Here is a 10,161-nt window from a genome sequence, read left to right on the forward strand (position 1 = left end):
CTGCATTGTGAAGCTGCCACTCACTGCTCCAGATACAGAGTTACCCTCACTAACATGGGGAGGGGGTTTGAGGCAGACTCGTACAAGGTATCAGAATTAGGAAGCTCATTCTTCTGCCAAGTGAGAGGCAGAGGCAGAGATTCCCCACACTGGAAAAGGGCTGACATTGTATTCAATGCAATGCCCCAACAGCATGGGGGGCTTTCACCCACACTGAGGGGGAAACCACACATTTCTAACACAAAAAATCCCCCATGTTTCTGAATCAGTGTCATTGTCCCTGGGCAGGAATTGGATTACCTTTAGGAAGCTGGATTGGGATTTAAAGGAGTCAAAATAATGAAAATCAGCTCCAGAATTACACAGACAAAAATGTTTTATTTTCCAGTGCAGCAGAGCTGACTTTTCCATTTGAATCCCAGTCAGTTGAGGGGGACCCTGTCAAACAGGTCCTCTCCCTGCCATTCTCAGGGGCTCCCAGTCTCTTCAGGTTGGTGATGTGATCTCCAAGCTTCTTGATCATCTTCACTTGTTCATCCAAGCAGTGAGTCTCCAGGAAGTCACACAGCTGGAAGAGGAGGAGGAGAAGTCATTAACATCTCACAGCAACAAGTATTAGTTGGATTTCCTCAATAGATAGTGCAATCCCAAGTGATTGGAGAGTGTATTTATATCCCAGGATTACTGGGGCAGCATTGTCTTCTCTCCATTACCAATCCCCAGTTAGATTCAGAGACCCTGAGACATGTCTCCATTCCCATTTATCCAGTATCCCATATCAGTGAGTTCCATGAGGGTCAGTGTTCCCAGAGGAAAGTTTGTGCAGATCCAGCAGACTCTGGTTCATATCCTTCTCCAGCTGCTTGTGAACAGCATCCTCCCAGTCCTTGTGGTGGTTCTGACTGACTTGGGAAGCCATTGTGTTCTCACTGGATGATAACTCAAACAAGCTGAGCTGTCTTGTCACAAGCTCCTGTATTTATACCACGGGGACATTCTGCATTCAATCTGGGAATGATTGACAACCCCTGACAGCCAATCAGGAATCTTCAATCAATCAAGGCACCAATCACGGTGGGGTGTGATATCCCAAGCCAATCACAGCAGTGGATTACAGGCAGATGGGGATGACTCAGAGCATCAGCACAGGAGGAGGCCAATCAGCCCCTCAAACCTATCCCATCATTCCTTCACATCATGTCTGCTCTCATTTCAAGCCTATCCCATCATGCCCTTGCCTAACAAATAGCTAATGTCCAACATTTAGGGGGAGCGAGGCCCAGGATTGCAGCAGCTGCTGTGTGAACATAAGAAATAGGAGCAGGAGTAGGCCATCTAGCCCTTCGAGCCTGCCCCGCCATTCAATAGATCATGGCTGATCTGTCGCGGCTCAGTTCCACTTTCCCCCCTCTCCCATAACCCTTAATCCCCTCTCTTATCAAAAACCCATCAACCCACGTCTTAAAAATATTTAGCGAGGCAGCCTCCACCACTTCAACGGGCAGAGAATTCCAGAGATTCACCACCCTTTGAGTGAAGAAGTTCCTCCTCAACTCCGTTCTAAACCGCCCCCCCTTTATCTTGAGGTTGTGCCCTCTAGTCCTACTGTCCTTTCTGAGCGGGAAGAGTCTCTCCACCTCTACCCTATCCATCCCCTTCATTATCTTATACGTGAACATGTGCATCACCCCATAACAGGCAGGCTCTCAGTCTGAGATCAAACTCATCTCAGGGTCATATATAACACCAAGTTTACAGTCTGATTCACACTGACAGGGAGTTAGTTGCTGTGCTTTATGAAGAGTTAGACAATGATACAGTCTGTGTTGGGAGTGACACACATGTTAATTTTTGATGGTGGATTGAATGTATTAGGCAAATCAGACTGAACAAATCCGATGGTTTCAATGTTCCATTTGGAAAAATAATCTGTTTTTGTATATTTAATTTGGTGTATAATTGTAGAGCAATTAATTAGCAAAAATGTAAATAACAGAATCGATAAATGAGAGATGCAGCCCGTGAGCGTGATGTGTATCTGTGGTATTGGCAGCTGAGTTTCTGTGTGGTTATCAGTGAGATTATACTCTTAGGAATCATTTCTATAGTGTTTTCCTAGAGAAATGTGTTTCTAAAGTGTGTGGTCTCCCAATCCATGAGGAGGATTTCTAGTGTTCTCTTCTGAGCAGGAAGCTGGCACTGAGTGTTACTGTTAGTAACTGCTCAGTGTCATTGATGAGTGTTTCTTCTCTCTCTTGTAGAGAGGTGGAGGAAGGGAACACAGTCTGAGTGGTTTGTCTATGAAATTTTGTGGAAGTTGTTTTGTTGGGGGGTGTTCAAAATGTGAACTCTGGCCTTCATTTTCAGGCTATTTGTACCAGTGGGGGCTGCTGTGTGACACATACTGTTGGTGTCTTGGTGGCAGTGCGTACACAGAATGGAAATCCTGGTTAACAGTGGTTGGATCAAACTCTGATCAGTGCTAACCACCGTGCTGCTATTGTGTTTGGGATCCATGGTTGAGTGGTTATGGTCAACAAGATTAAGGTGTACAAAAGTCTGAGGGAGGTAGATTGGGTGGGCAGGAAGGAGCTTTCCCTTTAGTAAACAGGGGACATAGATTTAGGGTAAGTAGCAGGAAATGTAGAGAGGATTAGAGGAAATACATTTTCACTATCCAGTCCCTTCACACCAATGCCATGGTTAAGAAACCCCACCAATGCCTCTACTTTCTCAGGAGGCGAAGGAAATTTGCCATGTCCGCTATGACTCTCACCAGCTTTTACAGGTACACCGTAGAAAGCTTCCTTTCTGGTTGTATCACAGCTTGGTCTGGGCTCCTGCTCTGTCCAAGACCACAAGGATTTACAAAGAGTTGTGAATGTAGCTCAGTGCATTCTGCAAACCAGCCTCCCATCCATTAACTCTGTCTACACTTCCCGCTGCTTCAGAAAAGCAGCCGGGATAATCAAGGACAACATACACCCTGGACATTCTCTCTTCCACCTTGTTCCATTGGGAAAAAGATACAAAAGTCTGAAGTCACACACAATGGACCTCCCTCATATTAAGTTGATCTTTCTTTACATGCTAGTTGTGACTGTAACACTACATTCTGTAACCTCTCCTTTCCTTTCTATGAACGGTATGCTTTGTCTCCTATAACACACAGGAAACAATATTCTTCACTGTATAATACTATTTAAGGACCCAATGACTCTGGACATTCTCTCTTCCATCCTCTGTCGGGGAAAAAGATACAAAACTCTGAGGTCCCGTACCAGCCGACTCAAGAACAGCTTCTTCCCTGCTGCTGTCAGACTTTTGAATGGACCTACCTTGCACTAAGTTGATCTTTCTCGACACCCTCGCTATAACTGTAACACTACATTCTGCACTCTGGTTTTCTTATCTATGAACGGTATGCTTTGTCTGTATAATGGACAAGAAACAATACTTTTCACTGTATACTAATACATGTGACAACAATAAATCAAATCAAATTGGAACCTTCTACACCTAAGAATTAAGATAAGTATTTGAAAGACCTCAGCATACAAGGTGTGTGAAAACACAATTAAAAGGGACACGTGTTTCAGAAGGAGCACAGACACAACTCTTTCTGCATTGTAGTATCTCATACACACAGTTCCAAATCAAACTTCTCCTTTTGTTAATTTTATAGACAATCCACTCAGACTGTGTTCCCTTCCTCCACCTCTCTACAAGAGAGAGAAGGAACACTCATCAATGACACTGAGCAGTTACTGAAAGCAACACTCAGTGCCAGCTTCCTGCTCAGAAAAGAACACTAGAAATTTTCCTAATGGATTGGGAGACCACACACTTTAGAAACACATTTCTCTAGGAAAACACTATAGAAATGATCCCTAAGAGTATAATCTCAGTGACAAACACACAGAAACTCAGCTGCCAATACCACAGATACACATCACGCTCACGGGCTGCGTCTCTCATTTATCGATTCTGTTATTTACATTTTTGCTAATTAATTCCTCTACAATTATACACCAAATTAAATATACAAAAACAGATTATTTTTCCAAATGGAACATTGAAACCATCAGATTTGTAAATGCTAATTTCCATAATATATTCAATCCACCAATCAAAAGTTTTTGTTTTTGCAAATTATATTTATTCATAAATACCAAAGTGTGATAATCTTTAGATTCTTTAGGTATATCATGTTATGCTCTGAGATACTTCAACACACTCAAAGCAACATCACAGATATTTTCCAATGGTCTGTATAAATGGTGTAAAAGTAGTTAAAGATTGTCGATATGGAACAAATTGGACTTTGAGGTGTTTCAGTCACAGGGACAGGGGGTACAGCAGTCCAACTACTTGGAGTGTTTGATGGCAGTGTGGGTCAGACCCATCCTTCACAACCCAGGGGACAGATAGTGTCTCAGTATGTACTCATACTGAGTGTTTCTGTACCCAGAATCTACACACAGCTTGGTGAAAACACACACAAAGGGGGCTCTCAGGATTGGGACCATATTAGACATGCTTTTCCCCTTCATCTCAAGGCTTATACATTGTGTTCCTGCGAGCATGGTTTATTTTTGGTCTCCAGATACAGTGGAAAATGTCTCAGCTGATTGTCATAGTGCGGGAGTGAGGAATGGGCCAGACCTGCGCCATGTACAGTAACACCGAGAATGTCTCACATCTGATCACCAGGTTTTTACTTGGAATGGACAGGAAGCGTTGCTCCCACATTCCCAGCTTTCGGTTCATTCTACCTACTCACTCCATCCAGCTTCTAATGCACACCCTGATCCCTCCGAACCATATCCCCAGCACCCTGAGACTGTCTGACCTGACAGGGAAGGGGACTAAGGGATGGGTCCACCCAGTTCCCAAAAAACATGGTCTCACTCTTACCATGACTTACCTTGGCACCCAGGGCCAGTTTGAACAGTAATGTCGTTCATGTAGAAGGAAACTTTCACCTGAGAACCTCTGCTGTCTGGGATCGACACACCTCTAATACCGAATCCCTTCCTGATATACTCAGCACAGGGTTCTGTACAAACAGGGTGAGAGAGAGAGAGAGAGAGACAGAGAGACACAGTGAGAGACAGAGAGAGACAGACAGACAGAGGGACACAGTGAAAGACAGAGAGAGAGAGAGACAAACAAAGAACAAAAACAGCCCGGGAAACAGGCCCTTCGGCCCAATGAGCCCACACTGCCATTTTAACATTAACATTATCGTAAGGCAAGACTTCCCCTTGACAAAGCCATGCTGCGTATCCCTAATCAGATCGCAATGCTCTAAGTGCACATACATCCTATCCCTAAGAATCCTCTCCATCAACTTACCTCCCACTGACGTTAAGCTCACCGGCCTATAGTTACCCAGGTTATCCCTCCTACCCTTTTTAAACAACGGTACCACGTTCGCTATCCTCCAGTCCTCTGGGACCTCACCTGTGTCCAAAGAAGAGACAAAGATTTGCGTCAGAGGCTCAGCAATCTCATCCCTCACCTCCCTAAGCAGCCTGGGATAAATGCCATGGGGCCCCGGAGATTTATCGGTTTTAATGCTACCTAAAAGCATTCCCTCGGAATGGATAGTTCTTTCAATTGGTCTACCGCTCCCTCGATGACCGTACCAGATATCAAGCCCCTCTTCTTCGTGAATACCGACGCAAAGTATTCATTCAGGATCTCCCCCATTCCCTCTGCCTCTAAGCACAATTCCCCATGTCTGTCCCTGAGGGGACCGATTTTACCCCTAGCCACCCTTTTGTTCCTGACATAGGAGTAAAACGCCTTTGGATTCTCCTTAATCCTACCTGCCAAAGCCATTTCATGCCCCTTTTTGCCCTCCTAACTCCCCTTTTGAGATCCCTCCTATTCTCTCTGTATTCCTCCACGCTCTCTCCGTTCCCAGCTGCTTAGACCTGACATATGCCTCTTGGTGCTTTTCAATGTTGAGTTTGTCATTGGAATTGTTAGTGCTTTTCACTGTTGTGTTAATTGTTGGATTTGTTGGTGTTTCTGAATGTTGTGGTTATTGTTGGATTTGTTGTTTTTTTTCACTGTTGTGATTGTCGTTGGAATTCTTAGTGTTTTTCACTGTTATGGTTGTTGTTGAATTTGTTGGTGTTTTCAATGTTGAGGTTGTTGTTGGATCTGTCGGTTTTTTCAATGTTGAGGTTGTTGTTTGACTTGTTAGTGTTTCTCAATGTTGAGGTTGTTGTCAAATTTGTTGGTGTTTTTAACTGTTGAGGTTGTTGTTGAATTTGTTGGTGTTTTTAACTGTTGAGGTTGTTGAATTTGTTTTTGTTTTTTGATCCTAGCTTGTTGAATGTGTTGATGTTTTTCAATGTTGAGGTTGTTGTTGGATTTGTTGGTGCTTTTCAGTGTTGAGATTGTTGTTGAATTTGTTTGGTGCTTTTTCAATGTTGAGGTTGTTGTTAGATTTGTTGGTGTTTTTCAGTGTTGAGTTTCTGGTTGGATTGTTGGTGTTTTTCTACATTGAGGTTGTTGTTTGATTTGTTGGTGTTTTTCAATTTTGAGTTTGTTGTTGTTTTTAACTGTTGAGGCTGTTGTTGGATGTGTTGATGCTTTTTCAATGTTCAGGTTGTTGTTGAATATGATGATATTTTTCAATCTTGAGGTTGGTGTTGGATTTGTTTGCGCTTTTCACTGTTGTGGTTCTTGTTAGATTTGTTGGTGTTTTTCAATGTTCAGGTTGTTGTTGTTGGATTTGTTGGTGTTTTTAACTGTTGTGGTATTTGCTGGATTTGTTGGTGTTTTCAATGTTGAGGCTGTTGTTGAATTTGTTGGTGTTTTTAACTGTTGAGGCTGTTGTTGGATTTGTTGGTGTTTTTCAATGTTGAGTTGTTGTTGGATTTGTTGGTGTTTTCCAATATTGAGGTTGTTGTTGGATTTGTTGGTGTTTTCAATGTTGAGGTTGTTGTTGGATTTGTTGGTGTTTTTCAATGTTGAGGTTGTGTGAAATTGGTTGGTGTTTTCCACTGTTGTGGTTGTTGTTGAAATTGTGTTTTTCAATGTTGATGTTGTTGGATATGTTGTTTTTTTTCAATGTGGAGTTTGTTGTTGGATTTGTTGGTGTTTTTCAATGTTGATGTTGTTGTTGGATTTGTTGTTTTAATAGTGAGGTTATTGTTGGATTTGTTGGTGTTTTTTCATTGCTGATGATGTTGAATTTGTTGGTGTTTTTGTTAATGTTGAGGTTGTTGTTGGATTTGTTAATATTTTTCAATGTTGAGTTGTTGTTGGATTTGTTGGTGTTTTCCAATATTGAGGTTGTTGTTGGATTTGTTGGTGTGTTCAATGTTGAGGTTGTTGTTGGATTTGTTGGTTTTTTAATGTTGAGGTTGTTGTTGGATTTGTTGGTGTTTTTCAATGTTGAGGTTGTTGTTGGGCTTGTTGGTATTTTTCGATGTTGAGGTTGTTGTTGGATTTGTTGGTGTTTTTAACTGTTGAGGTTGTTGTTGAGTTTGTTGGTGTTTTTAACTGTTGAGGTTGTTGTTGAAATTATGTTTTTCAGTGTTGATGTTGGATTTGTTTTTTTTCAATGTAGAGGTTGTTGTTGGAATTGTTAGTGTTTTTCTCCATTATGGTTGTTGTTGAATTTGTTGGTGTTTTCAATTTTGAGGTTTTTGTTGGCTTTATTGGTGTTTTTTAGTGTTGAGCTCGTTGTTGGATTTGTTGGTGTTTTTCAATGTCGAGGTTGTTGTTGGATTTGTTGGTGTTTTTCATTGTAGAGGTTGTTGTTGGATTTGTTGGTGTTTTGCTCTGTTGTGGTTGTTGTTGGATTTGTTGGTGTTTTTCAATGTTCGAGATGTTGTTGGACTTGTTGGTGCTTTTCAATGTTGAGGTTGTTGTTGGACTTGTTGGTATTTTTCAATGTTGAGGTTGTTGTTGAATTTGTTGGCGTTTTTAACTGTTGAGGTTGTTGAATTTGTTTCTGTTTTTTGATTCTAGGTTGTTGAATGTGTTGATGTTTTTCAATGTTGATGCTGTTGGATTTGTTGATTTTTTTTTCAATGTCGAGATTGTTGTTGGAATTGTTAGTGTTTTTCACTGTTACGGTTGTTGTTGAATTTGTTGGTGTTTTCAACGTTGAGGTTTTTGTTGGATGTGTGGGTGTTTTTCAATATTGAGGTTGTTGTTGGATTTGTTGGTTTTTTTCACCGTTGTGGTTGTTGTAGAAATTGTGTTTTTCAATGTTGATGTTGTTGGATTTATTGGTGTTTTTTTCAATGTAGAGGTTATTGTTGGAACTGTTAGTGTTTTCACTGTTATGGTTGCTGTGGAATTTGTTGGTGTTTTCAATGTTGAGGTTTTTGTTGGATTTATTGGTGTTTTCACTGTTGTGGTTGTTGTTGGATTTGTTGGTTTTGTTCACTGTTGTGGTTGTTGTTGAATTTGTTGGTGTTTTCAATGTTGAGGTTTTTGTTGGATTTATTGGTGTTTTCAATGTTGAGGTTGTTGTTGGATTTGTTGGTTTTTTTCAATGTTGAGGCTGTTGTTTGACTTGTTGGTGTTTTACAATGTTGAGGTTGTTGTTGGATTTGTTGGTGTTTTTTAATGTTGAGGTTGTTGTTGAATTTGTTGGTGTTATTAACTGTTGAGGTTGTTGAATTTATTTTTGGTTTTTGATTCTAGGTTGCTGAATGTGTTGATGTTTTTCAATGTTGAGGTTTTGTTGGATTTGTTCCATGCTTTTCAATGTTGAGGTTCTTCTTAGATTTGTTGCTGTTTTTCAATGTTGGTTTTCTTGTTGGGTTTGTTGGTTTTTTTTTACATTGAGGTTGTTGTTCAATTTGTTGGTGTTTTTCAATTCTGAGGTTGTTGTTGGATTTGTTGCTGCTTTTAACTGTCGAGGTCGTTGTTGGATTTGTTGATGTTTTTCAATGTTCAGGTTGTTGTTGAATTTGATGATATTTTTCAATCTTGAGGTTGATGTTGGATTTGTTAGCGCTTTTCACTGTTGTGGTTCTTGTTGGATTTGTTGGTGTTTTTCAATGTTGAGGTTGTTGTTAAATTTGTTGGTGTTTTTCACCATCGTGGTTGTTGTTGAAATTGTGTTTTTCAATGGTGATGTTGGATTTGTTGTTTTTTCCCAATGTCGAGGTTGTTGTTGGAATTGTTAGTGTTTTTCACTGTTATTGTTACTGTTGAAGTTGTTGGTGTTTTCAATGTTGAGTTTTTGTTGAATTTGTTGGTGTTTTTCAATGTTGAGGTTGTTGTTGAATTTGCTGGTGTCTTTCACCATTGTGGTTGTTGTTGAAATTGCTTGTGTTTTTTTCAATGTTGATGTTGGTGTTTTCTCAATGTGGAGGTTGTTGTTGGAATTGTTAATGTTTTTCACTGTCATGGTTGTTGTTGAATTTGTTGGTGTTTTCAATGTTGAGGTTGTTGTTGAATTTGTTAGTGTTATTAGCTGTTGAGGTTGTTGAATTTGCGTTTTTTTGATTCTAGGTTGTTGAATGTGTTGATGTTTTTCAATGTTGAGGTTTTTGTTGGATTTGTTGGTGTTTTTCAATCTTGAAATTGTTGTTGGATATGTTGGTGTCTTTCAGTGTTGAAGATGCTGTTGGATTTGTTGGTGTTTTTCAATGTTGATGTTGTTGGATTTGTTGCTTTGTTTTCAATGTTGAGGTTGTTGTTGGAATTGTTCGTGTTTTTCACAGTTAAGGTTGTTGTTGAATTTGTTTCTGTTTTTCAATGTTGTGGTTGTTGTTGGATTTGTTGGTGTTTTTCACTTTTGTTGTTGTTGCTGGTTTTGATTGTGTTTTTGTTAATGTTGTGGTTGTTGTTGGATTTGTTGGTGTTTTCAATGTTGAGGTTGTTGTTGGATTTGTTGGTGTTTTCAATGTTGAGGTTGTTGTTGGATGTGTTGATGCATTTTCAATGTTCAGGTTGTTGTGAGGGGGAGGGGGAAGGGAGGGGGAGGGGGAGTGGGAGAGGGAGGGGGAGAGGGAGGTGGAGGGGAGGAAGAGAGGGGTAGGGGGAGCGGGAGGATGAGAGGGTGTGGGAGGGGAAGCGGGAGGATGACGGGAGGTGGAGAGGGAGGGGGAGGGGAGAGGGAGGGGGAGAGAGAGAGAGAGAGCGAGATGGAGGAGAGAAGCAGCAGGGAGGGAAGGA

At 40.9% G+C, this 10,161-nt stretch overlaps 2 non-coding genes across 2 annotated transcripts; one reads left to right on the forward strand and one right to left on the reverse strand.

Moving 5' to 3' along the window:
* Positions 1 to 2,077: 2,077 nt before the first annotated feature.
* On the forward strand, positions 2,078 to 2,294 carry LOC145339526 (small nucleolar RNA U3). The gene has a single exon (XR_013886030.1). It is a non-coding gene; the product is annotated as a small nucleolar RNA U3 (small nucleolar RNA).
* Positions 2,295 to 3,689: 1,395 nt separating this feature from the next.
* On the reverse strand, positions 3,690 to 3,906 carry LOC145339527 (small nucleolar RNA U3). Its single transcript, XR_013886031.1, has one exon. It is a non-coding gene; the product is annotated as a small nucleolar RNA U3 (small nucleolar RNA).
* Between the last annotated feature and the right edge of the window lie 6,255 nt (positions 3,907 to 10,161).

The sequence above is a fragment of the Carcharhinus amblyrhynchos genome, unplaced genomic scaffold (genome assembly GCF_965287045.1).
Source record: "Carcharhinus amblyrhynchos unplaced genomic scaffold, sCarAmb.v2.hapA scaffold_516, whole genome shotgun sequence".
NCBI classification, from domain to species: domain Eukaryota; kingdom Metazoa; phylum Chordata; class Chondrichthyes; order Carcharhiniformes; family Carcharhinidae; genus Carcharhinus; species Carcharhinus amblyrhynchos.